Here is a 22,632-nt window from a genome sequence, read left to right as displayed (position 1 = left end):
GCGGACGACTCAGCCCTCCTGTTACCAGCAGGTATATGCACCATACACCGTAGTAATGGACAAATCTCCCACCGGGTGAAACCCCGTTTTATTTAGAGGAGCTGCTGAGATCTGTAACAGGACAGGCTTTCAGTGAAACAAAGCTGGAAGTAACAAGGTACGCTTCCACAATAAGTGCTAAAGAAGGAGGGAGGCGAGGTATAGTGTCCAGGGGCATACCATAACCAGGGACCAATTTCCCCGCCGTGGAGCTATGACATAGACTGCCCTATCGGGTGAATGGTTTGTAGACAAGGGCTATTGCTGTTCTAAGTTGTCCTGAGGCGGGTAGTCGGGATGCCTAAAGGGGGTGCTCTGGTTAACTGAGTTCCAGGGACCTCTGGAGAGGGTCTGCAATACTGGCAGCCAAGTGGGACGGCGTAAGAGTACTGATAGGGAGTATTTTAGGAGGGATGTCTGATGTACAAGGTGCCTGAACCTCCACTAGAAGAAGCCCAGAGTACTACTAGCCATAGCCAGATCATGGAACCACAGAGTGCTTGTAATGGACTGTAATTGTGTACAGCATATCGAGATGGAGCTTTGCTAGCCTGGTCTACATCCTACTCTTTGTAGACCGCAACCATGTGCTGTACAGATCCACAGAAAATGGACTCCCGTTGGAATTGCAATTCCTATACAGACGGAGAACGGACTTTGCTCAAAATGGAGATCCCCCTGCCCGGGCATGCACCACGTGAGCCGCACAATCCAAAATGGCGGTACCCACCAAGAATAGGAACCGCATGGAAGGCTTGCAAACAATCTGCATGCCTTGTTGTAAAGTTCTGTAAGGGTCTGGTGCGACAGCCAGTAAACCACCCAAGCGATGTGACTACCTCAAGCCGGAGTCAGAGTCATGCCCCCTCCATGTTGCTGCGTATCCCTCCTCCAATCTCCACAGGAAGGAGGGGACACGCTGACAGCCTATGTCTAAAGACTTTGGAGAACGAGGGAGGTACCGGATGTAGTGAACCGTACCCTCAGTTCCCTAGAGCCTGGCGGGCAAGAGGAGTGAGTTACCCATTTATTTTGTGCCCGTGTTTACATAAAGTGAGGTCAGCCGATATGGACTTTGCCTACTACTCATTGCCAGAACGTTTTCTGGATATACCCACTGATGGGATCACTAGTTTGATGTGCTTGGGCCATGTACATTCCCGGAAGAAGACCTTGTTTGGGGGGCTATTTTCTCCGTGAATGGGGCCAGCAATCTTGTGTCTAGTCTTCTACTGCCTATGACTGATGAGTACCAAGCCCCACCAACCAAGACAAGGCCTGAGATGGTTTCCGTTCACCCGGCCCCAGCGATGGGGTCAGATACGATTCAAGAACCAGAGTCGACTTGTGGCGACGGGCCTGCTCTTAAGATCGAGGAGACTGTTATAATGGCCCAAAATGGCATCCGGCCTCCCGCCGAAGGCCACAAGGTTGTGTCCAGCGTTGGTGCTGAACCACGTGCTACTGGGTGCACCCTAATCCCGGGGACTTGGGATCCGCCTATGACGCGAAAACCAGGACTTCATCCCAGCGATGTAACTGGCTCAGAGTGTCTGTGAGAGAATATCTGTGTGTGAGAAAGAGTGTCTGTCTGCTTGTCATAGATACACACTCACACACACACTGACACAGAGCCACCGATAGGAGGAGTTCGGGGTATCTGGAATGCCCCCCTCTCCTGTTACCGAACAAAACACTGGCTCCCGAAGTATTTTATACTGTTGTCTACCCCTGCATTATGAACATTAAAAGTACCATTGAAACATTACTAATATTCTGTGTTCTCCATATTTCTTTTGTAACCCATGTTCCCCCCCACCCCCCCTCTGGGAGAAGGACTGAATTACTATTTAGTGTGGTGCTGAGGCATACCTGCTGGTACAGGAGAGCGGAGTAGCCGCAGTGGTAAGGGGAAATGGGACAGGCTTTTGGGTGGTCTCTCGGTTCGTGTTCATGGTGTCAGTGCCTCCAGCTGTGATGGGATCCTTGTTGTATGGATGTCAGTCCCCACCACTGCACTCCTTACCCCTCCTGCCCAGGAATAGACACCCAGGCAGAGGTATAATGAACAGGTAGCTTTATTGGACATGCTGCAACCCTTCATACAGCATAGGTGATACTGTCCAACATCCCAGGACTTCAGATGGTGCTCACCCCGATAGTATGGGGCCTTGAGTCTTGATGTTACCTAGGCCTTTCGGCCTAGGGTGGGCCAGCTCATCCACACCATGGGAGAGGCTGACAGCCTATGCTCTCACCTTGGAAGGCAGAGCAAGACTGCTCTAACTTTGGGCCACTCCTCTGATTAGGAGCGGGCTCATGATCTGTACCTATCCTGATAGACTTACACAGGTCATGAGTCACCACCTCACATCTGTCCATCACAGAGGAGGCTGCAGGGAGTGTAATACCCACAGAATTAACCTGTTACTGCCCTGACCTTACTAAGGGCTTACGTAACAATGGGAGAGACAGGTAGAATGGACTTATCATGTTACACTCTCCCCTGTGGGAAATTCCCAACGGCCTCGCATGGGTCTTAATTTGCTGCCCCATCCTGAAATTACAAGATGACATAAGTTGATACAACATGGTTATACATCGTATCATATACCCTCACTTCCGACAGGGATAACTGTATTACCCCTAGTGGTAATGGTGAGGGTCCGGCTTTTTTACTGTCTGCCCATCATAATCCTCTACCCATACTTAGTAGACCTTGGGTACACCAGTTTGCTGGCGGACCTCCACCCTATCTATATAGATGCAGCAGCCTATCACCCATTCTCCCATGATAGATTAAATGAGTGAATCCATAAGAAACTCTTTATGGCTAGTCTTACGCTGCAGGTAATCAATGACAGCTAGCCTGAGACACTCATGGCGATTGCCCTCTATGTCCTGCATGATAGGTTCAAGGACATAGGGGAAGTGATACCCATGGGACTGCCGGAACCTAGCTCTTACTTAGCTTAAGCACCTTCCGGTCAGATCCCTTGTGTAACGCTTACGCTGCCCACGAGAAAGACAGGACCCCGATACTGAGATGGGGAAATATAGAACCACGCACCCACAGCAGCGGAAGCGTGCCTAGCAGGCGGATTGTCAACATAGCCGGGTCTGGGTTGGAGAGAGCGGGTTAGTCCTGATACTTACCAAGGTCCTGGGATAAAGAGGTCAGAATAGTCAAAGTCCATTAAGCCATGGTCTGGGGATGGAGAGGTCAGAATCATAGAAATCCGTATAGCCGTGGTCTGGTTTGGAGAGGTACGCAGAGTCGAGGGTAAGCCGGGGTCAATATCCAGAGGGGTTCAGAAGTCAAGCCAGGTCAGTACACGTAGAATCAAACTGCAGGAATAAACACAAGACAAGGGAGCAAGGCACAACAAACGCTGGAGCTCAAGGCTAGAACCAGTTATGCTCGGGAAAGCAGAAAGGGAAGTGCAGGGTATTTGTAGCACACAGGATCCAGTAGCAAAGAGGCGGAGCGGAGGTGCGGCAAGAATTGGCTGCAGGAGACAAGTGGGCTAGATGAATACTTGCCACGTAGCTGGGGAGCACTGCATGGCGTCCGAGGGGGCGGAGCTAAGCTCTGTGGCACTCTAGAAGAGCTGTGCGTGCACGCTCTGTAAGCATAGCGGGGGTGCGCGCACCACAGAAAAGGAGAGAACACGTCGCAAAGGACGTGTTCCCCGATTTCTTACACCTGGCCGGGAAGTACCCAAAACCCTGGATCTTTCAGGGGTTATCCTTCATTTTAGACTTTCAGAGCCCTTAGGGATACGTACTCCCAATGTTATCTCTCTCACTCTCTCTCTCAAAGAGAGCTTCAGCTGACTCCTCCATAGTGAATGCACCTTCCTCCCACCAATGGTAAACTATAGGGCCACTCCGCAGAATAAACCTTGTATACTTTAACTCAGGGGCATACCCCTGGAACAGAGGGTACCACCAATTACATTGATCAGGTGATAGGGGCTCAGATCCTGCGCTCTCTGACGAAGCGCCGTACAGGCGTGAAACGCGTAAGAGAAGGAGGTTTTTTTGCACCCATCCCTGTCTGCACCATGATGTGTGAATAAAGTATCTTTTTTACCATACCGCTGCTGTCCCGTGGAGTCCTGTTGCTTCGCTGTGCTCTGCATCTTGTGGCTACCTGGTACCACCAATTACATTGATCAGGTGATAGGGGCTCAGATCCTGCGCTATCAGATCTGGTATGCACAGGTGAAAGGGCATTACATGATACAGAGGGTGAAGATATTGTTATAGACACCTCTGATGGAGACCCCGAGGACCTCCTAAACGAATGATAGATCCTCTACTCCCTGGTCTCTTAATACATCTGGACACAGGTATTTCTCCTTCATACTCTTCAGTGCTTTCACTGAACAATCTCCCCTCTTCCACATTCTCTGAAAACCTGGTTAACACAAAAGGCTGTACAGTAGGATCTACATGTGCTACTCTTTGTGAACCACAGGGACAAAATGGGCCTGAGCACAGTCCTGAATGTCCAGCACAGGCGTAGTGACAGACATGGCATCTATTACAAGGGCCGGTAAATGGGGCTTAAACGCGTCCAGTAACTGGGGTATGGAAATGGGCTTCCCTTTCCTTTCAACTGGGGACTTTGCCTTGGATGTGGTCACTCGTTGACCCCTTCCCCGCCCTGCAGGGGGCGGCATCAGTGTAGGGACACGCTTCTCCTCCTTGGCACAGTCAGCCTTCACCAGGCTGGTGACTTCTGTCAGAAAAAGCTTTCAGATTTACACACTCCATTCCGTGGGTCCTCGTGGACTGTCGGCGTGCTCCTGCCCGAGAAGATTAAATGAGAAGGTAAAGCTGTATGGCAGTGCAGGTGCGTTGAGGAGAAAAAAGTGAACCGGACTGCCATCTACTAGTAGAAATTAAGTTTATTGGCACATAGAAAACAGCACAGGAACACCTCTTACGCGTTTCACGCAAAAAAACTGCGCTTTATCAAAGAGTAGATCCACACTAGCATACACCCATCTTAAATATACACAGTATATACATAGTGCCCCTGCTCCGTGACCAATCTGTACTGAGAAACCAGAAACTGAGGTTTGTGGAATCTTCTCTAATCACCGGTGGGGGAATGTACTACACGGAACAGAGACAGCGTGCACACAAACAATAATAAAAGAAATTGAACTTGGGACTTAATTGTTATAAATGAAATATAGTCCAATCTAAACACTTGAACAACAGTTAGAGAGTGCCCATGAATAACTATAAAAAATAAAAACATTGTTACAAAAAATAAAAACAAACCTTGCTGTAATACAAATCCTGAAACAGTACAGTATATATAATCATATAAAGACATAGTCTGTGACAATTGAACGAACTGACTGCAGCACTAGGTTTAATTATGTATAATATGATATACAGTACCAAGATATCTATTCAATATACCTTGCATTGTACAGCTCTGCAATCCCATCGGAGGCAACAAACATCCATATCAGGCAAAGATTGCTGCAATACATCTAGGTACGTTTTGATATAAACAGCCATATAGTATAATTCAATGACTCTTATAAGTGAATAAAAGATAGTTAATGTTTGAACAATTAGTTGTCATAATCGTTATCTGAAAGGGAAGAATAAACTCCCCTATATTATGAAACGGAGGCTAGCCATTGAAATACACACTGTGCATACCCAAATTGATTGTTTTGGTCCATAGTGTGAAAATATATATAACCAAACAGACCTTTATGTGGATATACAGTAAATTGACTTTCTTATATACAGATACCTGTGTATTGACACAAATGTATATTTCTAAAAGTATATCCTCTACTAAATTCAGAAAAATGTAGAAACAAATGCAGAAATACATCAAACCCCTATATAGACCCATCCCTAGAACATTGAGGAACTATATTCACATACTGTAAGAATCTTATCCAACTTAGACTTTGCACAATTACAGGGATATTTAAAAGAACATTTACAGAACCCAGCATCATATACAATCAAATCAGTGTAGTACTTCAGTGTAGAAAATGTTGAAGTTCCCAATCGACATTAATCCCAGAGGGATTGAGAGTGTCCAAAGAAAAAATCCAGAACATCTCTCTTTTATTAAGGAGATTCAATCTATCACCTCCACGGATAGATAATTTGACATGTTCTATAGCAATAAAGTGAAAGTTCTTAAATCCTCCCTGGGGACGTTGTAGAAAATGTCTTGAAACAGGATGTTTTATATCATTATTTTTGATCAAATGAATATGTTCTGACATGCGTTGTTTTAAAGGTCTGATCGTCCTTGCTACGTAGACTTTTGCACAGCCGCACCAGATATAGTACACTACAAATTGCGTATTGCAATTCATAAAAGATTTTATGATATAGGGTTTGTTCATTTTCTTCACTTTCAAAACCTTGGTGGAGTAAGCATAGTCACAGCATATACGCGTTTGATTTTTTAAATTTTTTTATATTAATTGACGTTGTAGATTCCGACCTTAATAAACTCGATGACAAATGTGTCGCCAAGGTTGTTGGTTTTTTTTTAACACAAATTTTGGATCAGTCTCAGTAAATGGAAGGAGTTCCGGATCTAGATGTAAAACTCCCCAATGTTTATGAATTATAGATTTAATTTGTTGGGCCTGATTACTGAATTGAGTAATAAAGAAGGGGGTCCAAGACTGTTTTACTTTTTTGATGTTGGATGATTTTGCTCTACCACATTTTGATATTAATTCATCACGGTTAGATGATAAGGCATTTACAAAGGCTTCTTTGACAATAGATTCGTTATAGCCTCTTTCTGCAAATCTATGCATTAAGTCTTCTGATCTATGCAAAAAGGTTTAATCATTACAGCAAAGTCTCCTTAATCTAAGAAACTGTCCTTTCGGTATTCCTTTGATCAAAGACCATGGATGGCTGTTGTCTGCCCTTAAATAGGTATTTCTAGAGTTAACTTTTCTAAACACTCAGTTGAGATATTTAATGAGAGATCTATGGATAAATTTAAATACAAATAATTAAGGGAATGTGACTGATATTCATGTGTAAATTTTAAATTCAATAAAATTATCTAAAGTGATATAATCCCCACCCCAAATTAAGATCAGGTCATCAATGTATCTTTTATATAATAATATGTGACTCCGAAAAAAAATGTTACCACCAAAAATGTGTGTGCTCTCCCAAAAACCAATAAATAAATTTGCATAAGATGGGGCAAATTAAGTTCCCATTGCAGTACCCCATGATTGAAGAAATAATTGTGTGTCAAACATAAAGTAATTATGAGTTAATAAAAAAATAATAGAATTTAACAGAAAAGTTTGTTGTGCACTTGATAATTCACTGTTGTGAAGAAAATGTTGGACAGCAGTCACTCCCTGGCCATGATCAATTATGATATACGTCCAACGTTACCCATAGAAATTTCTTAGACCAAGGAATGTCATGTAATGCCTTAATTAGATCTGCCGTATCTCTAATATATGAGGGGAGCAAATGCACCAATGGTTGCAGAAATGTATCCACGTACCATCTCCCAAAGATCCAATGCTGGAGATGATGGGCCGACCAGGAGGGTTCTCCAGCGATTTGTGGGTCTTTGGGAGATATCAGTACAATAGGATCAGTGGTGAGCAAAAAGTCATATTCAGTTTTCTCCAGAACATGTAATACTTTTCCTAATTCCAGAAAATCCCTCAATTCTTTGAGGAATTGCTTTTTAGGATTTGTTTTAAGTTTTACATTTGAAGAAACGTCATTAAGTTTGCGTAAAGCCTCTGTTTTATATGCGCTGAAGGACTGAACAACAATAGCTCCACCTTTATTGGCATTTTTAATTATTAAGGATTTATTGTTTTGTAAGTCATTGAGTTCCCTCCTCTCTTGTCCAGTTAAATTAGACATCCGTGGTGCATTCAGAGAAAAACCTTGGGATAATAAAAGGAGATCCCTCTCTACCAATCTTTCAAAAGTGAGGAGATGAGGCCCTTTAGTGTAGTTTGGACAAAACAATGATTTCTTCCTAAAGCCAGAATTAACACTCCCAAAAAAGGACAAAAAAGATCCATCTGTTGTAGAATCTTTCACCAGGAGATGTTCATCCAAAATATTTTCCATATCCTGTAAAGCGCAATAATCTTTAAAGCTGGATAGTTTCTTCTGGGTGCCCACTGAGCTAGATTGAATATCTTGAGGTGTTTGTACAGTTAAGTCATCTCCATCTCCCTCAGTTGAATTTTTTTTGGAGAAAAGTTTCTTCAGTGTCAGCTTCCTGGTGAACTGTAAATCTATAGTTGTGTCAAATAGATGAAAATCAATCTGAGGGGCAAAATTAAGGCTTTTATTAAGTAACATAAGTTGACTGTATGTGAGTTCAACTCCTGAGATATTGATAACATTGCTACTTTCTTTATTCAGAATTTCTTCCTTTTCCCTGTCCCTCCAAATTCGTTTTCTCCTCTGGGATCTTCTTGTCCATCTTGGTGTTTTGAGTTTTTTGACTCATAAAAAATGATGCTGAAGATATATATGAACGATCCCTTGTAGAAAATCTATTTTGTGTGGAACAATCATGATTTTCATCGGTCCTTGATTTTCTTGTATCTCCTGTATCTTTTGAAAAGGACACTCCCTATGATCTGTGATCCAAGTCTGATGCATCGGAATCAAAACTTGACGTATCTCCATATTTTTTCTTTAGGATAGGTTTCTGAGGGGTCTGGGTAAAAGATTTATCTTGATTACCCTGATGAGGTTTATTGGGTGTCCATTGGAAACCTTTGGAAGATGTCATGGCCGGCTTCTGCCACACGTAGATTTGCTTTAGCTCATAATCCATTTTGTCTCTTTGGAATTTTGATTTTTTTTTTTTGCAATAATTGTTTTCTCTACAGTGTTGATGTTTCTTGAGAGTATTTCATCGTTGCCAGCGAAACTCTCAATATTCTGAAACTTGTAGAGTTTTGACTGGAGAGATTTTATGTCTACACCCAATGATGTTTTTTGTTCTGTCTTGGATTGTATAATCAATTCCATGAGCCTGCGTGAGCAGTCATCCAAGAGTCTCCGCCAGCTATCTTCAAATTCCTTACTCTGAAAACGGAAGGTGGGGGATTTCTTAATTCGCAATCCTCTTGATATCCTTTTCACTCTTTGATCATTCTTGAGTGTTGTCACATCCCACCACAACCATGTATTCTGTATTAGGAGTTGTTCAAGTTGAAGAAAATGATGAGCCAGATCTGCCGGTTCTTCACAAGGAATGGCTCCGGTTCCATCAAAAAACATATTCTGCTCTCTTCATTCTATTTGAAATGACAGAGTTGTTATATGTATAAAATTTAGCCGGAGTTGATGTAGTGGCCTCATCCTCAATAGGATCCATTATAGTGAAAGCAACAATAAACAGACTATACAATAAATCTTATATTCCAATCTACAAGGATCTATTAAGAAATCAGATAGTGACAGTGATAAATTTAACATTAATAAAAAAATATATTAGTTAAGGTAATTTGAATTGAAGTTAATTTGAATGTGGAAATCCAATCATTTTGAATATGGAAGAAAAATTCAATAACATAGACATGTCAAAGCTAACGCTTGATAAAAAGAGTACTGAGACTTCCGCCTCATGCCTTCCAGGTTGTTACCAGGAATACACGAACCAAAGGGAGGGGAAAGGGGAAAGCTCGCTACTATTAAATAGGTGTAGGAGTGATGGTGCTACAATCAGGGGTACATATAGATAGGCAAAAACGAGAAACAGATCCCCAAGGAGAGCACTCAGATCACAAGTGTACAGGTAGATAAATGTATGTGTGGATGAGGAATGAATAATTTAAAACACTTTATTAGGAGTCATAACTCAAATGAAATAAAATATGAGAAAAAGCGTAAATAAAAAACACAGTCTGAGGTTATTTTGAAACAGAATAACACGTGAATTTATTCAAGTCAAGTGCACAACGGAGACAGCTTCAAAACAAAAGCTCTCTAAACAATAAACACGGTATGCCATATATTTATACCTTAAATCCTAAAAAGTGTCCTCCCTCAATGGGGGCTTGCGCGTCACTAATATTACCTCATTTTGTAATACATAACAATATTAAAGTCGATGTCATTTTGGAATACATAATAATATTGTATAACTGCCAGTCAGCTAGAAACCATTATGGGGTTAAATGGGATGTGCCTATTCTGCCACCTGGTATTTGTGTGAGAACTAGTTTCACTGCAAGAATCTAAGTTTATTTCATGGGTTCTCATAACCTTTAGCCTGTTTACACTTTCAATTTGAAGCTGATTGGATGAGGAAGGGTCAATAAATTCAGCTAAGTGCGATAACATTCCATTCCTGTTTCACACATTTGTTTATACAGAAATGTAACACAGAAATTAAGACTCACAAAGACAAGACAAGATGGCGGATTGAAATATTCACACAAAATGGCTTCATCCTAAATGCTGTTATGTTGTTAAGCCAGACCCCCTAATGTCTCAACTTTGTCAGTCCCTCCTCTGATTCTTTAAAACATTGTTTTTGAGAATTATTGGTATGATTTTAGTCCAGAAACACGTTGGGAGGCACGAGGGTGCTCCATCATCTCATAATGCTGCTTGAGGGTGTAGGACAGTGCACGAGGGTGCCTGCCAAATGTAGTCATAGTCTCGTAGTATGGCGTTATAGCCAAATTCTTTTCCAGAGTTAGAACATTGTACTTGGCATCTTCTTTCTTCAAGGGACTGCTGTAAATTGGTTCTGCAAACAATGGCATTATGTCTGCAGAGGGGGTGGCACATTTGTGGATCATGCCTTTGACAAACGTAACACAAACATAGATGACAACGAGTATCACAGTCACACACATTACCACATTCAAAAATTTCGCTCCTAGTGATCCTACCAATCCAGTCAGCCCCAAAGGGTCCCAGTCTGTGTCACCTTCCTTCCTAAGTCTTTCTTGAATTTCTCCTATCTTATCTAACTAATGTTGTACCTTGCCACTCTGATCTTGGATGAAAACACAACATTGTTCTTTAATTAGGGCACATACACCTCCTTTTGATGCTAAAATATAATCTAAAGCCATTCTGTTTTGTAAGGCCATAAGCCTGATCTGAACCTGTTCTTGGTTTAGTGATGCTATGGATGTAGTGGTGTGATTGAGGACATCATCTAACACATCTGTTAATGTATTAAGCCTGTCATATAGTAACCCAACTCCTACATTTGGAAATAAACTAGCCCAAAATTGTTCTCTCCATAAACTACTTTTCAGTCCTGCAGTGTTTGGTGTTTTTCTCTTGTTTCTAAGACGCCCTGCAGGTAATTCTTTGGTGAATGTAAATGCAGGGACCACTTTCCCTAAATAATTGCATCTACTGATAAAGATGTGTTTGCAGCTACTGTATGTATTTTGTTGCTGCTATTTGTTTTGCTCTATACTGTGTCTGATTCAGTGTACTGTTATCTATGCATTTGTACCAATAAGAAATTAATCTTTGGTCTTTGTTTACATATATGTCTAGTTCAAAACAAGTGTCATTTGTGGGAGGGAGGACTTTACCTATGGAAACATTTCCAATTGTACTGCTTATATGACAACCTCCCACTGGAATATTATTCATCAACGGCACCCTGTTAAATTCTTTGGAGAAATGTCCACTCAACATATCTGGTAATCTTGGTGTGTCATTTGCTGCAGGAGTTAATTCTTCCTGGGTATAAGGAATGCAATCCAGGGTGACTCCTGATTATGAGGCACATATCCACATACCCAGCAAGATTCGTTAATACCAGATTTCTGGTATATTGTTCTGCATGTGTCCATAAATGTATTATCTCTTTCCCAAGGGGTTAAATGTAAGTCTCGTTTGTTTCTGGATGTACCAGTGGACTTTGTGATGTTTGTGGGTGAGATGCTTTGTATAGTGTTACCTTGACCATGGTGATAGATATCTGCGATGTATAAGGAACACAGACAGATGAGTATTGTTGACAAAGCTCCGCAGAGCATCATCATGACAATCCTGTAATCTCTTTGTGGGTTATACCTTCGCAGACCCAATGGTCCATACATCTTAAAAATCTAACTTATACACACTATAAAAGAATAAAAATATTGAGTCTCTGAAAAATGAAATGTTCTGATAGAAATCAGGAATATTGAGTCTCTGAAAAAATAGAATGTTTTGAGTCTTTGAAAAAATGAAATGTTCCTGATAAGATCAGGCCTCTGCCTGGTATCTTATTTTCCTCGTTGGTTAACGGTCAAAGTTTATGTCTCGTCAAAACGTTAACTTGATGCGCCTGTGCTTTAGGTGACTTTGGTCTTTGGTGGAGCTGGAATGAGTTTTATGTGAGCCACGTGTATCCAGGAATCTCTGACTTTAATTGCTGTATTGGTGGTTAGTATGGTCCTTTTCATCTGTGATGAAGAGCATGCTTGTTTAGGAACTACTTGACCTTTAACTCCGTCTCGTGTAGGTGCACTTTTATCATACCTTATGCCTAGAGAGACTCAAAAAATGTGTTAGTGGCATACAATACTTATTAATTGTTTTATTACCAATAGATGGTCCTTAATTTGTTCCTTTGAACTACTGATAGTCATAAGTCATCCCATAAGTGTCTCATAGGGAGATAATTTATACCTAGGAACAAATTCTTGTATCAATGTGTTTACTACTGTCTTAACATCCGCATATAGACAGAGGTATCTCCTATTAATGCTCCTCATATTTAAAACTAAGCAGCTAATGTGGACTTGACTGTACTACAATCTAAGTTCCTAAGACTTTGGGCCTCATCCATTGTCAAACCAATTGCTTCCATAATCAACTATATCCTGTCTACAGGCCATATCCCTAAGACCTGGAAAACTACCAGAGCTGTCCCAATCTTCAAAAGTGGGGACAAAAACATTGTCTCAAACTACAGACCAATATCTCTTCTCCCAATACACACTTGCTCTCATTCATGCCTCACTATCATCTCCTCCGATTCAAATGGTATCAACCTTTTCATAAAATACTAACTAACATTAAAACTTGCCTCACAAATTAAACATCCCAATAGCCTGCACTCATGGCTATTATTTTACACACAGTCACTCCTACCACACCCATTGTGGCCAAGCACTGCCATCTACATCACTTATTCCCTCACCTGCTATCTCTGTAAATTTCACTTACACCTTAGATTGTAAGCTCTTAAGGGCAGGGATTTCCTTTCCTATTGTCTGATTTTGCTGCACTTACTATTCTATTATAATTCCCTCTACTGTATTCTTTATGAAGTGCTGAGAACATTTTTGACGCTATATATATAAAGTCATACACTGCAATACACTACTATCCAAAGTCATGGACAAAAATGTGTTCACTCCCAATTAAACAATTACTATACTAAGACAAATGCCCCTAGCCAATTCCAGTCTGGCCTCCACCCCAAACACACCATTGTAACTATTCTGCTAAAAATATGAAATGCCTTGCATATAATATATACCCTGCTCACTTATGTAACTGTATTTGCAACTGTCCTTTAACTCTATACCTAGATCATATCCAAAAACGAGAGGTAACTCCCAATGCACCACTTTGGCAAAACATTCTACAAATATTTTAACAATAACTACTGCTTATAATAAAATAGAACACCTATGGAAAAAATAAATGGTTAAAAGTTATAAAATATATCACATATTCAGATAATTGTCAAATGCTTTTGTATAGGACTTCACACTAAATTTCTTGTAATATAATCTCTTTGCAGAGTGCAAAGTGGAATACATAATAATATTGTATAACTGCCTGTCAGTTAGAAACCATTATGGGGTTAAATGGGATGTGCCTATTCTGCCACCTGATATTTGTGTGAGAACTCGTTTCACTGCAAGAATCTAAGTTTATTTCATGGGTTCTCATAACCTTTAGCCTGTTTACACTTTCAATTTGAAGCTGATTGGATGGGGAAGGGTCAATAAATTCAGCTAAGAGCGATAACATTCCATTCCTGTTTCACACATTTGTGTATACAGAAATGTAACACAGAAATTAAGACTCACAAAGACAAGACAAGATGGCGGATTGAAATATTCACACAAAATTGCTTCATCCTAAATGCTGTTATGTTGTTATGCCAGACCCCCTAATGTCTCAACTTTGTCAAATAGAACGCTGTAGAATCTAAGTATAATGATTCTATGTGAGCCAATATAACAGCGAATTAATAATAACCAAATCGGATGTACTGTAGCAGTAGATTGCCAATGTCCTCTCCTACTGTGCAGGAAGTGCATTCTAAGCTACTGGCAGGTAGACTAACTAACTTTACATGCCACTGGGAGTGCATTTGAGCACAATATATACACTGTAGTGTGCTATTGGAATTGAACCTCCAGTGCACACACAGAGATTAAGAACTCAGTCTATCCAGTGTCTCACCACATGTACTAGGTCTATATACTACAGGCTAGCTACTTTATTGAGGCAGGGTTCCACTAATACTTATAGTGGGGCTCTTCACATACCCAGTGGTCATTCTCACTGACCTCAGTCAGGATCAACGTTTAGCTATTATTGGCTTGGTCATTGTACCAGTATTACCCTCTTTTCAGTGAGGATAGGACATTGGCAATCTACTGCTACATCCGATTTGGTTTTTATTAATTCGCTGTTATATTGGCTCAAATAGAATCATTATACTTTGATTCTACAGCGTTCTATTTTATTTCATTTGAGTTATGACTCCTAATAAAGTGTTTTAAATTATTCATTCCTCATCCACACATACATTTATCTACCTGTACACTTGTGATCTAGAGTGTATGAGTGCTCTCCTTGGGGATCTGTTTCACGTTGTTGCCTGTTACCAGGAATATGCTGATGTATTCAACAAAAAATAGGCAGAGGAGTTACAGCCACATCAACTTTATGATTGTGCAATCGATCTACTCCCAGGGGTCATCCCTCCTCGAGCCGCACCTATCCCCTTTCAAAACCAGAAACCAAGGCTATGCGGGAATACATTTCGGAGAACCTTCAGCGTGGTTTTATCTGCAAGTTCTCGGATAACCCGCCGGAGCGGGTTTCTTCATTGTTTCCAAAAAGACGGTTCTCTCAGGCCATGTATCGACTACAGAGGCCTAAATAAAATCACTGTAAAGAACCAATATCCGCTATCCCTTATTCCTGAACTCTTTGACCGCTTACGCAAGGTTACCATCTTCACCAAACTGGATTTTCGAGGAGCCTACAATTTGATCCGGATCAGAGAGGGTGATGAGTGGAAAAAAGCCTTTAATACCCGTGACGGCCACTACGAATATCTAGTCATGCCATTTGGCTTATGCAATGCACCGGCCATATTTCAAAACTTTATCAACGTGATTTTCCGGGATCTTTTGGACCAATATCTCGTGGTATATCTGGACGATATCCTTATCTTTTCCAGTTCTTTGACCGAACATCGGGCACCGGTTAGATTGGTTCTGCAAAGACTTCAGGACCACTGCCACTACGTCAAGCTCGAGAAGTGTCAATTTGAACAGAAGAAGATTTCTTCCCTTGGGTACTTCATCTCTTCCCATGGGATTGAAAGTATTGGCAGTGCTGGACTGGCCATTACCGTTAGGTCTCTCTAAGACTAATTTGGTCAATTTTTCCCATATTTTCCTTGTATAAATCTGTGCATCCTAAGATATGGCCCGCTGAGGCTCTTCTGGCTTTCGAGAAGCTTAAGTCCGTCTTTTCTTCCGCACCTGTGCTTATCCATCCAGATTCTACGAAACCCTTCGTGCTTGAAGTGGACACATCCGATCTGGCAGCCGGAGTCGTTCTTTCTCAAAGGAAGAATTTTCATGGGAAACTCCACCCCTGTGCCTTCTTTTCTAAAAAAAATTCTACTGCGGAAAGGAACTTCTGGCTATGAAAATGGCTCTTGAAGAATGGAGACATTTGCTTGAGAGGACAACTTCTCTGATTTCAATCCTTACAGACCACAAGAACCTTGAATACATTGAAGGGGAATGAGACACGGGACGCATCAGCCAAGGTGGGCTCTCTTCTTCACTCCGTTTAACTTTGTGATCTCTTATCGTCCAGGATCCAAAAACACCAAAGCAGACACTCTATATCGACAATTCTCTCCTGATGGCTCCGAGGAGATAGAGCAGGGACACATCATTCCACCTGCACAGATCCTATCTGCCATATCTTCATAACTTCTGCAACAGATTTCGCAAGCTAAGACAGAGGATCCTAGATCAACGTTCACACCTTCGTCTAAATTATTTGTTCCTCCCCAATTCCAAAGTAAGGTGTTGCAATGGGTTCATAACTCCAAAACGACTGGTCACCCAGGGGTTAAGGAGACTTGCGATTTCCTCGAACAAATCTTTTGGTGTACTGTGCTCCGCAAAAACGTACAGGTGTTTGTGGCAGCCTGCAGTATTTGCGCTCAGACGAAGGTGCCAAGGATGTTACCCTGTGGATTGCTACAACCCTTACCCGTCCCGACCCGCCCATGGACCCACCTCTCCAAGGATTATATTGTGGAGCTGCCTCCCTCCAGGGGTATGACCACCATACTGGCAGTGGTCGACCGATTCACACGACAAGCCCATTTTGTTCCTCTCAGAAAGCTACCCACAGCATCTCAACTATCGGTGATCTTTATTAAAGAGATATTCCGCCTCCATGGAGTCCCGACGGATATGGTCTCAGATCGCGGATCCCAATTCGTCTCAAGATTTTGGAAGGCCTTCTGCCAAAGAATGGGTATCTCCTTACATTTCTCTTCTTCCTACCATCCCCAGTCCAATGGTCTGACGGAAAGGACCAATCAGTCCTTAGAACAATTCCTCCGATGTTTTGTTTCTGAACTAAAGGACGACTGGGTTGATCTGCTCCCGTTGGCTGAGTTATCCCGTAATTCCATGAAGCACGAATCAACACTGGAATCACCGTTCTTCTGTGCCTACAGGTACCATCCCGCTGCTCTTACTCTTTCCAGTCCCCTCTCCGGAGTTCCTGCAGTGGATGACAAAATCCAAGAACTCCAGTTACTCTGTAAGAAAATCCAGGTCAATCTGACCAAAGCCACTCTCCAGCAAAAAACCCAGGCGAATAAACATCGACGACCCCCACCTCCGTTTCTAGTAGGAGATCAGGTCTGGCTGGCTCCAAAAAAATCCGCTTAAAACAGTCTTCCTCCAAACTCGGGCCCAAGTTCATTGGACCTTATAAAATCTTGAAACAAGTCAACCCGGTGGCGTTCAAACTGGAACTTCAGGATACCTTAAGAATACCCCCAGTGTTCCATGTCTCTCTCCTCAAGCCGTTCGTCCAGAACACCTTCTCTCCTCCTACCCTCCCCCCTCCTAAACCGTTCTTGGTGGATGGTCAGGAGGAATTTGAAGTAGGCCAAATATTGGATTCCCATAGATCCCCTGGTGGGCTACAGTACTTTGTCCATTGGAAGGGTTATGGACCCGAGGAAAATTCATGGATCTGGTCCAGGGATGTTCATGCCTCCAACCTGGTCCATTTTGGCTTTATTTTTGTTAAATAAATCATTGTGTAATATGTCATGTGTTGTTGTTCATCTGAGGTTGTATTTACCTAATTTTTAGACCTGCTAAGGAACAGATGATTGTTATTATGCCCTGATATGTAAAACCATAGAATTCAAAGAGGGTGTACTTTCTTTTTCACACAACTGTATGTATAGGTTTTATAATATATTGGTAACAAATTCAGTTTATTGATGGTCAGTACATTCCACTTCTAGATAATTTACAATGAAAGTTATTAATTGATGAGACTATATACAGTATATAGAGGGAATGAGGAGTGTGGCATTACTCTTGAGAAAGCTGTTATAGCAAAATGCATAGGGTTAACTCCCCGGACTATCCAAGATACACCTGAGAGCACTCAGCTGGTGAAACTGCTGAGACTATGCACAGAATGCACCCTCGCTGATGTCATTCAGTAGGGGTGGAGTGGAGAAGACACAATAAGTTGGCGTGGAGAATCAAATCGCTGTCAGCGACTGCATGAATACGTAACAGGATTTACTGCCTTCCAAATTTATTTACATACTACAGTATGGTGGCCCTCTTTTACTTCTGTTTTTCCCTGTTTGTTTGCGCATAGGTAATTTTTTATTTCTACTCTTGAAAAGTTGAAACAGCAGTCGGTGAGTACGTTTATAAGATATATATATATATATATATATACAGTATATATAACAAAGAACAGAAGCGCAAGCTCCATAGCATAGTGCAATGTTAATAAAAACGTAATTGGAGAAAGCTACTTCAATTCGCACTCACAAGTGTAGATACAATAGACAACTGACATTGGGTAACCTAATAGCAGGTAGGATTCTGCAGGCTTGCTTTAAACCAGAGTCCCAGGGTGTAGATCGAAGCTTGAAACCTCACCAGCAAAATTCTGTATCCTTACAGGCCTTGCCACGAGGCCAGTCACAGATCTAATTCAGTTGGGGGATGCCGGATGCACCACATGGGCACTGGTTGTGGTGTAGAAATACAAAGCAATTGTCGCTAGATTAGGGTGTCATCAGTGTCGGTGCTAATGCTTTGTGTGTTCAGGTTGCGCTTAGATGGTATAAGGAATTAATGAAGGTATAATAAAGGCACCAGGGGCTTTTGTATTGATATAAATAAACTTAAGGGCGCTTGTAGACCCTGTGATTATCTAGTTGGTGAAAAGAAATCTAAATAATATATGTAAAAAAAACCTTTGATGAAGAAATTATGTAGAAAAAAGTGAACCACAGTATGGGAATTTAGTGTTCTAAAAAGAGTAAATTACATATATGTGAAGACAATAATAAAAACTATAATAAGATAAAATACTAATAGGGCTTCTAAATGCGTCTGAAAGTTTTTCCTTAATTGTCATCCTGCTAAAGTCCTTTTTTCCAGAAAACCAGCACAGATGTAGCCTCAAAATTAAAAGAAATAACAACAGAAGCATATATAGTGTAGTATGTTCATCACAATGTATTGCTTCTTAACACAACTATTAATTATGCACTGACATTTGCTTTACAGAGTAATAGCCTGATGTCATATCATTCCTCCAAGGTCAGGAATCTGCATCGTCCCATTGCCTCATACGCAATATTAAAAACCAAATAGTGTAATTCTATATTTATAGATAATATTATATAATAATATACAATATAGAAAGTAAAATAAAAATCTGATCACATTTATTTCGTCTTTCAATTGTATAATCTCGGGGTGCCCAAGCGTCCCCACACTCTCCTGGCCTCTCCGCGTGACAGTCACTTCCAGTTTTGCAGATGCTCTCTGCTCTCTCTCTTCTTGTTTTAATCCTATGCATTGGAAAGCGTCCTCTCGCCACTTTCTCAAGGGTATACTATACAAGGATATAATCCCTGCGCTTGATTTCTGAAAAAAGGCTTTTGTATTAAAGCAGATTAAACCTTTTACTAAACTCCAGCATCTAACATTAACATCACTAGCCAGCAGGTTTCCCGAGATCCCACCAGTCAGGGCACATACTTGGTGTTAGGAAGGGCTTCCCAGAGGACAATTTCTGTCTCTTTGATGGAAAGGCTGAACACCTTAAGGCCCGGAACACCTCTATCTAGCTTGCCCTCCTGGTTATTTCTAAAAAGCCTAGGGACCCCCATAATATTTATACCCTCCTTTGGCTCAACCCCTTGTTAGAACATAGACATGGTGCCTATATTTTAAAAGGGATCTTTCAAAAGAACTATTCATCCCAAGGGCAGTACAAATGTCACGGGTCATCCCTTAAGGTTTGAGGAAAGGAGATTTCACCAGCAACAAAGGAAAGGGTTATTTACAGTAAGGGCTGTTAAAATGTGGAATTCATTACCCATGGAGCCTGTGATGGCTGATAGAATAGATATCTTCAAAAAAAGGTTGGGCATCTTTTTTTTTTTTTAGAAAGGAAAGGGATATACCAAATAATTAAACACTGGAAGAATGTGAATCCAGTGAGTAATCTGATTGTCAATATTTGGAGTCAGGACAGAATTTATTTTTCCCCTTATGAGATATCATTAGATTATATTTCACTGGGGTTTTTTGTTTGCCTTCCTTTGGATCAAAGTACTATAAGTACAAATATAGGATACAGTATCTGTCATATAAATTTAGCATAGGTTGAACTACTGTAGATGGACGTATGTCTTTTTTCAAACTCATCAACTATGTAACTGAATAAGAGACACTGAGGGTCAAGTTCAGCAGGGTACACTTTTATGCTCTCTATATGATTGCCATACGTGTAGTGTGTGGTCCTCCGATTTTGAAGGTCCCGGTATGTGATTACTGTGTTTCTCATATATATAAAGTATTGTTATCCAAAGGTACGTCTTTCTGCGTTTTCTGACCCCAGCTTGGTCCCCAGCTGGACTATCTTGGACACAAGGGTGGTGGACTCAGTCCCCCACCCTAGTATAACTTAGAAAAACACCCGGCGCTCTGGTGGTAGGAAGTGCAACATCTTTACAAAGAAGGGGTACAGTGAATGAAATAAAAAGGAAAATAATCACAACCCGATAACAGCGTCTCAACCTTTGATGAACCTCTCTCCTTGGTTCTTATAGACAATGATAATGGAAAACTCAGGGAGCACAAGTCATTGGTGGGTACATGAAAAGGAAAAACAATAACAATAGTGCAATCCTGTATGGACACAGAAAGGAGGAATAGATGTGCAAAACTCCCACAAAATGCACACACAATTCCAGTGTAGCATACAAGCCTTGAAACCCGAGCTCAGGGGTAATGTCTTTTAAATGACCAGCTTTTCAGGGAACTTGCTAGTAGTAAACAGCCATTCTCAACAATCATGAAAACAAAGACAGGATAGTGTAGAGGGTTAAAAATGTATTAATGTACAAACAATAAACTGAATGATGCACACTCACATGTTGACCCTCATACAGGGCAATGTACGATAAAGTGCTGATTTCTCTCTCTGATGGTGGGTACTTGAGACACTGCCTCCACAGGAGCTCATGCAATGGGGACTGATGCGCATACAGTCCTCGTGTCCCTGGCGTCTTCCTGCTTCCGCGTGTCAGCCCTGCGGTCCAGCAGGTGTCCCAGCGTAGTGATGTCACACCACCAGATCGCACTTGCCAGACTTCAACTTCAACTCAACGCGTTTTGCAAACACGGCTTCGTCAGGAGTCGGTTCTGTATCCAAACATTAAAACACCTAGGGAAATAAGGAGGGGTTACATTTGTTTGCCTTCCTCTGGCTCAAAATACTGTAAATACAAATATAGGATAAGAATCTAGCGTCTACATTTAACATACTGTACGTTGAACTTGATGGACATATGTCATTTTTCAACCTCATCTATTATGTAACTATGTAACTCACCAAAAGCTTCTATTGGGGCTGAGCCATAATTAACCCATTATAATTGGGGGCCACTCAAGGTTAAAGGACTATATTGAATCTGGTCCTTCCTTGTCATGTAGAATAGTAGACTTGAGTTGCTGTAAAAAGAGACTACTTAGCACGGGTGACACTGTTTTAGTAAGGTAAGTGCATTGCATTTATCTATACCTTTAAAAAAGATGAGGAACCTCACTGTAATGCCATTTAAAATCATTATTAAAGTCTAACATGGCAACTACAAATTTTCTTTAATAATACTCTTGTGCATTAAGCCTATCTTGAAGACCCTAGACAATTTGGGGCATTACTTGCAGCCCCTCAACCGCTGGCCACCCCTGCAGCCTGCACTCCCTTTCTTCCCAGTGCAGAGGGGGTGGGCTGTTGCTCGTGTAGAGTGTAGCTTATTCCCTCTCCCTCAGCTAACTAATGATGGTGCTAATTAAATCATTAGCTTCCAGTGCAAGGAGAGGAGTGAGACAGTATTCATCAGTTTGCTGGCATTTAGAAGCTGACTGGATGGAGCAAAGAGAAGCTTCTACCCAAGGCTGCAACGTCCCTGTCTGTGCATTATATACTGTATATATAAATATATATGTGGCCCTTGAGGTATATCATGTTGCCTACCCCTGCCCTAGATCCGCATTCTTTGGCACTATGAATACTGAATATGTTGCCCTGTTCTCCACTGCACTGCATCGTAATAGTGACTAGTTGAGAATATATAATATCAGCATACCATAACACTCATTTGCTTTATGTAAAATCTTTGCATCCTAATTCATTTAGCGTTTGAATTCAATTACGATGTGGCTGACACTTGTCACTATTGGTGAGAGAATTTAATTTGATTCAGATTTTAAAAATGTAAAATCTGAGAACTGCAAATCTATGGTTGCACATGGTTGAAGGGAAGTTTATAATCCAAAACTTAATCCTCTTTTCACTTTCTCCAAAATGAAGATGAACTAACAAGGCATTAGTAATCCATTGCACTGCATGATTTACTGTATGAGCTTACATTACAGCCAAACTGAGTTCTGAAGTATTTAGTGATGGCCAAATTCATTAGAAATGTAATTATACAACACAAAAAACAGGATTAGTGAAAGTACAGCATTCATTTTT

The 22,632-nt window shown here is 41.2% G+C and overlaps 1 long non-coding RNA gene across 2 annotated transcripts in view; it reads right to left on the bottom strand.

Annotated features, from left to right (window-relative positions):
• LOC142501979 (uncharacterized) overlaps nucleotides 1-22,632 on the bottom strand; it is a 32,160-nt gene that overhangs the window by 5,840 nt on the left and 3,688 nt on the right. The window contains exons 2-3 of one of the 2 annotated variants that reach the window (XR_012803614.1): nucleotides 21,026-21,318; nucleotides 10,018-12,571 (exon numbers count right to left, since the gene is read on the bottom strand). This is a non-coding gene — a long non-coding RNA (uncharacterized LOC142501979). Of the gene's footprint in view, nucleotides 1-10,017; nucleotides 12,572-21,025; nucleotides 21,319-22,632 lie in introns of those variants that run through there. The other variant, XR_012803613.1, reaches the window with a different exon arrangement.

The sequence above is a fragment of the Ascaphus truei genome, chromosome 1 (assembly GCF_040206685.1).
Source record: "Ascaphus truei isolate aAscTru1 chromosome 1, aAscTru1.hap1, whole genome shotgun sequence".
In the NCBI taxonomy this organism is placed as follows: Eukaryota; Metazoa; Chordata; class Amphibia; order Anura; family Ascaphidae; genus Ascaphus; species Ascaphus truei.
Note: the sequence above shows the minus strand (reverse complement) of the source record. Positions and strands in the feature narration are given on the sequence as shown.